This window comes from Hipposideros armiger, unplaced genomic scaffold (genome assembly GCF_001890085.2).
Source record: "Hipposideros armiger isolate ML-2016 unplaced genomic scaffold, ASM189008v1 scaffold_682, whole genome shotgun sequence".
NCBI classification, from domain to species: domain Eukaryota; kingdom Metazoa; phylum Chordata; class Mammalia; order Chiroptera; family Hipposideridae; genus Hipposideros; species Hipposideros armiger.
This window is the reverse complement of record NW_017732032.1, coordinates 862,125-867,258: the sequence shown is the minus strand read 5'-3', so window position 1 is coordinate 867,258 and position 5,134 is coordinate 862,125. Positions and strand designations below refer to the sequence as shown.

At 35.0% G+C, this 5,134-nt stretch overlaps 1 pseudogene; it reads left to right on the top strand.

Moving 5' to 3' along the window:
• The first annotated feature begins 635 nt into the window (after positions 1-635).
• On the top strand, positions 636-1,262 carry LOC109372984 (40S ribosomal protein S8 pseudogene; annotated as a pseudogene).
• The last annotated feature ends 3,872 nt before the right edge of the window (positions 1,263-5,134 follow it).

Below are 5,134 nucleotides of genomic sequence, written 5' to 3'. Positions count from 1 at the left end.
AATCTGCAGACTAACAGAAGGGGAAAAATGGAGTAAAAAAAGGCAATAAACCCAGAATAAAGCAAATAAGTAGATGAAAGTAAATATGCGTCTAAATTTACTCAACAATCTTAGCATCACTAAAAGTGGAAAAACCAGATCTTACATGCCTAATGATGTGATGCAATAATGAAGCACACAGCACCACTTATTATGAAGTCTTCTTGCCAAAATAATTGAATATGAATCTAATCAAGGCTTGAGATCTTGCTACCCATTTACAAAAAATATGAGCGATAGAAGAATAAGTTAAATGACATCGCGAGGAAGCAACCAGCCAATTACAGTCTGTGAGACATTCCACATAGTAAATGGCTTGGTTTCTCTGAAAAATCAATTTCATTTAAAAAAAAGGGGGGGTGAGTGTGTGAGGAACTTATAGAATAAAAGAGTCAATTAGGGAAATTTGAATATGTATTGAATAATACATAATAAGTAATTATTATAAATGTCTCCACATCTGATGATGGTGTGGTAGTTATATTTTATTTAAGTGTCATCTGTTTGAGAAATACACTTGGGTGTTTATCATTAAAACTACACGATATCTAGGATTTGCTTTAAAACACTCCAGCATAGCCAGTCGGTGCTGAGTCATGGGCATCTCTCGGGACAACTGGTACAAGTGCTGTAAGACCGGGAACAAAAGAAAGCCCTACCACAAGAAGCGAAAATATGAGCTGGGACGCCCTGCTGCCAACACTAAGATTGGCCCACGCCGCATACACACAGTCCGTGTGCGTGGAGGCAACACGAAGTACCGTGCATTGAGGCTGGATGTGGGGAACTTCTCCTGGGGCTCCGAGAGTTGTACGCGCAAAACAAGGATTACTGATGTGGTCTACAGTGCATCCAACAACCAACTGGTCCGCACCAAGACCCTAGTAAAGGACTGCATCGTGCTCATTGACAGCACACCGTACCGACAGTGGTACGAGTCCCACTATGCACTGCCCCTAGGCCGCAAGAAGGGGGCCAAGCTGACTCCTGAGGAGGAAGAGATTTTAAACAAAAAGCGATCAAAGAAAATTCAGAAGAAATATGATGAAAGGAAAAAGAATGCCAAAATCAGCAGTCTTCTAGAGGAGCAGTTCCAGCAGGGCAAGCTTCTTGCTTGCACTGCTTCAAGTCCAGGCCAGTGTGGCCGAGCAGATGGCTCTGTGCTAGAGGGCAAGGAGCTGGAGTTCTATCTGAGGAAAATCAAAGCCCGTAAAGGCAAATAAATCATCATCCCTCCTAGCTTAGTCCATGTAATAAAGGTGTTTTGTGTTCTGTGAAAATTAAATAAATAAATAAATAAATAAATAAATAAATAAATAAAATAAAATAAAACACTCCAGCATAAAATGGGAGGGGAGAGACAGATGAAAGGAGACTGGCAAAATGTTGATAATTACTGAATCTGAATAATGGGTAAATGGGGGTCTGTTATCTTATTTTGACTGCTTTTGTTTATGCTTGAAATTTTTGATAATAAAAATGTAAAAAATATGCATATACAGCAGTTTAGATAAATAGCTAATATATCACTGATTAAAACAATTGCAGTTAAAAGACTAAAATTGTCTTACTGAATTTTTAAAATTTGTTCATATATTTTTTACAAGAGATTAATCTCAAGCATAATGATACCATAAGATTACGAGTAAAAAGATTTTTTTAAAAGGAAAATGTTAAGAATGATATATTTGTAAGCACATAAGTCCTCAGAATATATAGTATATGGACATTGCAAAGGACCAAGAAAGTCGTACCCTTGAAGAAGAACAAAATGAGTAGACTTGCCCTAAGAAATATAAAAATTATTTTTAAACTATATAGTAAGTCATGGGACTGGTATCTAGAATACATAAAGAACTCTTTAAAATCAATAATAAAAAGACAGATAACCCTATTAAAAAAGGTCAAAAGATTTAATAGACATTTCTCCAAAGAAGATATACAAACAGCCAGTAAGCACATAAAAAAAGTGATCAAAGCTGGTGTTAAATAATATTGTATGTCAACTACAATTATATATACATATAGTCATGGGATGTGGAGTAGAGAGTAGGAATGGAGTCAATGGAATTGTAATAGGTAAGTATGACATCGGGGGTGGGAGGGCAGTGGATGGGGGGAGGAGGGTTGTTACTTTGTGAGGGGTGAAAAGGATAACTAATTGCATTGTTCTGTACACCTGAAACTAATAATAATAATTTTAAAAAGTGATCAATATCCTTAGTCATTAGGGAAATGCAAATCAAAACCACAAGATACAACTTCACACCCACTAGAATGCCTGTAATAAAAAAAAAACAGACAATAGAAAGTGTTGACAAGATTGTAAAGAAACTAGCACCCTTATATACTAGTGATGAGAATGTGAAATCATGCAGCTGCTTTGGAAGATAGTCTGGCAGTTGCTTAAAATGTTAAACATAGAGTTACCGTATGACCCAAACATTCCACTCCTAGGTATATACTCGAGAAATGAAAACACACATACATGCAAAAACTTGTACACAAATGCTTATAGCAGCATTGTTCATAATAGCCAAAAAGTGGAGCAACTCAAATGTCCATCAACTGATGAATGGATAAAGAAAATGTGGTTTACCCATACAATGGAATATAATTCTATTATAAAAAGGGATGAAGTACTGACACATGTTACAATATGGATGACTGCTGAAACATTATGCTAAGTGAAAGAAGTCAGCAAAAAGAGTGCATATGATATGATTCCATTTATTTGAAATGACCAGAATAGCACATCTATAGGGACTGAAAGTAGATTAATGGTTGTCAGAGGCTGGGAGGAAGGGGGGACTAGGGAGTGACTGCTAATAGGTATGGGATTTCTTTTGGGGTGATGAAATATTCTAAACTTAGATCATGGCGATGGTTGCATGACTCTTTGATTATACTAAAAGCATTGAATTGTACACCTTAAATGAGTGGGTTTCATGGTATGTGAATTATATCTCAATAAGGATTTTTTTTAAACTATAGTAATTCAAATATGTGGTATACTTACAGAAAAAGACAAATGACAAATGGAACAAAACAGAGAGCCTAGAAGTAGGCCTATATATGTAGGACTAGTTTCTACCGGGGGTGCCAAAAAAATGTATACAAGTGGACTCTTTGGTCAACGTTGCTCAAGCAGCAGTTCGCCATAATCAGAAGTGTCTGGATGCTGATGGTAACCACTATGAGCACCTATTGTAACTGCAAAAGTCAAATGTGACTTGTATTCATCTTTTGTTATTGGTATATATTGAGTATTACAATTTTAATACAGTTTTTTCCTTTCTTAAAATGTGTATACATTTTTTGGCACCCTCTGTATATTACAAAACTAGCTCTGTAAATCATGGGGAAAGTACTGGTTTTTTTTTTTATAAAGAGTTGAACTTGTGTCAATTTGAAATTAAATAAACTTAAATTGGAGGCATAAACTCATATATCCTAAAATCAACTCTGTGGATTAAAGATTTAAATGTGAAAAGTCAAACTATAGAGCTTTTAGAAGATAGCATCAGAGAATATCTTCATTACTGTAAGGAAGAAAAGGTTTTCTGAAGACACATAAAGTACTAATCACAATGAAAATATTTCAGTTACTACTTTAAAATGAAGAACTTCTGTTCATCAAAAGAAACAATAGAAAGAGTAAAATGGCAATCCACAGAGAAAGAGAAGATATTTGCAGGGATTGTTAAATTACATTTAACTGACAAAGGGCTAATATTAAAAATATATAAAGGATATGTATGGATCAACAAGGAAAAGACAAACAATCCAACAGAAAATGGGCAAAGAAAAAAAAAACTGTATAGGCATGTCACAAAAGAGGATACACAAATAATCAATAAGCATGAAAAGATGCTCAATAGCATTTGTAATTAGGGATAATGTTAACTAAAGCCTCAATATAATTTTTTACATGCACAAAACTGGCAAAACTTGAAAGTGAAAATATGATTTGGTGAGAATGCGTAACAATGGGAATTCTCATACATTGCTGTGCACCCTCACCAAAACTTAGTATTTTTAGATTTTATTGTGGGGAGTATAAATTGGTCCATTTTGAAACAAAGCTTGGTATAGCATGTGGAAATTGAATGCAGTGAGAAAAGATATTTGGGGACAATGGCGATGCCTGCTACAATAATGCTCTCATTCTTGTTAGCTTAACAGGATTTATAACATACCAGGAAAGGAAGACATGGGGAACTCTTATGCAGCACTGTGTGCAAAGCATTAAGTTGATTAAAACTTTTTCACATGCTTCCTTATTTAAATTTGAGGCAAAAGGGGTACCCAGAATGCTGTTATTCTATGACAGGAAACTTCTGGCTGAAGTTCCTTCTAGAGAGAAATAACTCAGGAGTACTATTACTCGATGAGGACAAACTACACATTTACAAACATCACCATTCTTGCTTCTTTCTTCAAGAGACATCATTTCAAACATTTAAAATTTTCAGCACAATTCTAATAGATATATACAATGTCAGAGGAGCCATAGATTGGGGGAGGGAGGTTATCCCTTTTGAGGGGTGAAATATCTAACTAGTACATTGTTTTGTACACCTGAAACTAATAAAAAAATTGAAATTAAAAAAAATGATCACATACGGGTGTGGAATTAAAGGGATTCTTTCTTCTCAGTTCCATTTTATGATGACAAGACGAATCCAGATCTTGTATATGAATGATGATTGGAATGCCCAAAGAAGTAAAATGGCAGTTGGAGAAGTAATAATTATACACAAAATATAAGAAAATTTCCTTCAGCTGAAGAAAGATTTGACTGATCAGGAGGAAAGGCCTCAACAAATAAATCCCATAACATGATTAAAAGAAAACACACACACACACACACCCCTAGGTAGATTCTGGTGAACTTCTTGAATTCCAAAGATAAAGAAAAAAATCACATAAACTTCAGGAAACAAAGGAATAGGCAACATACACAAAAGAGAACCAGACAAGCATCAGATTTCTCATAACACTGAAGTTGGAAAACAGTGAAAGAACATCTTTAAACTGAAAGAAAAGGGACTGTGACTGAAAGTTTAAACTTCCCAACTAAGATATCATTTGT